Source organism: Cicer arietinum, chromosome 3 (genome assembly GCF_000331145.2).
Source record: "Cicer arietinum cultivar CDC Frontier isolate Library 1 chromosome 3, Cicar.CDCFrontier_v2.0, whole genome shotgun sequence".
Taxonomy (NCBI): domain Eukaryota; kingdom Viridiplantae; phylum Streptophyta; class Magnoliopsida; order Fabales; family Fabaceae; genus Cicer; species Cicer arietinum.
Window position 1 is genome coordinate 50,190,740 of NC_021162.2, and position 1,979 is coordinate 50,192,718.

Consider the following 1,979-nt stretch of genomic DNA (forward strand, 5'->3'; position numbering starts at 1 on the left):
GGTATTAGGGATTTCAAAACCGTCAAACACAAACATCCCCGTTTCATCTAGATCTAAGCTTCGTTTCGCGAAGAGATAGAAGGGAAAGTTGCTCACTACCACGCTACAGTGCTAGGGAACCAACTTTGGAGGCGACGTTGCGAGCAGAGATTTTACCGGATTTACTCGCGGTACCGTAATCGAACATTAAAGCTAACGTGAAGGTAAGGGCTCCTTCCAAACTTTTAGTTTCATTTAGGGACTTAGCTGTGATTGTGTGGAAAAGAATTTTGTTAGGGTTAGAGTGTTGACTTGGGGAAAATTGAATCTAAGGCTTTATGGGTAAAATCTTAGAGTTAGATTTTGGTGTTATTGATGAATGTTTCGTGGAAAATGACTTTAACTCATTTGTGTATGATTTTGAGTAAATGAAATTTGATGTGTTTGAGTGGTATGTTGATGACTCTTCATCATATGCATATTTTCCCACTGTTTTAGTCTTATTTATCCTCAATCATCAGTTAAATTAAGGATTTATTTGATACATTTTGTTGATTTTTGTTCTTTGAGTTAATAAAATGTTTTTTGTTTTTATTTCGTTGATTAAGTAGGAATTTGTCGTAATTTTACATTGCATTTTGTTTTAGTGCAGTGCTGAATTTTGGTGAAAAATCAACATGACATATGTGGAGTATTTCAGCCATATCTGGAGTTCTAGATGTCCAATTAGTGTCACTCCAAGTGCTAATGAAAGCTAAGATCCATATCTACAACTTTCATGAAGACACCGGGACCAAATTCAGAAGCCAAAGATGAGAAATATGCAAAATACATCAGACAACAGATGAAATGCGCTTGGAGCGCGTCCTGGAGCGCTTGGAGCGCATTTCTCAGGATTGGACTCTGCCAACGCGCGCCTGGGTCGCGTTTTTTCGCGCCTGGGGCGCGCGACGCGCACCAGCAACCATAAAAATGCAGATTTTTACTGTTTTAGGGATCTTTTTGACTCTGGGGAACTGGGGAGACTTGTGCCCTAGCATAGAAACTCAAAGACGGCCGTTTCTAACGCCATTGAAGCAGTTTTATCAAGAATCATCCATGAATCATTCTTGTAATTCTTCTTTAATCCTTATCTTTTGTATCTCTGTCATGAGTAACTAAACCCTTTTTGTTAGGGATGAGTGTAACCAGATGAAACCCTTATTTTTCTGATTTGATTTCTAGTTATATGAATGAGTTTATTGAATTGTTTTTCTCATCTCTGTGCTTAATGCTTTTTATTGCTTGATCAACATTAAAATGTTCTACGATTTGTATTTTGAAACGGAAGTGGACTTTACGAATGCTTGAGATGAGAAATTCATGAATTTGTAGTCTAGGGATAGATGCAGGTCATGAAACCAATTAAATTAGTTGCAAAGCAATAATTTACAAGAGAATTTCTATACGATAATGCTTAATTCTAATCTTAAATCCACTAAGGAATTAGGGGTTACTTTGGAATTAAAGGTTCTGTCACTAAGACATTAGGGCAAGTATAATAAAGAGAATTCGGTAATAATTCAATAAAGGAATTCAGTAACTAGGATCAAATTAGACACCAAGGTTGGATTCGAAGTGAAACTCATCCCTGACATTTTTCTCATTATAAAAGATCAATTTTATTATTGTTGTTAATTTCAAACATTATTTCAATCAACTTGGGAACCTTTTTGTTCAATTCTAGTAATCAAATATAATTCAATAGTAAAACGCAATCCTTGAGTTCGACACGCGGTACTACCATTTTATTATTACTTGCAACGATTCAGTACACTTGCAGAAACGCAATCATTATTCTTGTCCAATTAGGGTTTTTAACAAATCTTGTGCATGCAATAAGTTCATTTGTGTGATTGGATGAACATTTAGGTCACTTTCGTCCTCCTTAGCCTTATTCTAGTCCAATTAGGGTTTTTAACCAATCTTGTGCATGCAATAGGTGTGTTTGTGTCATTGGA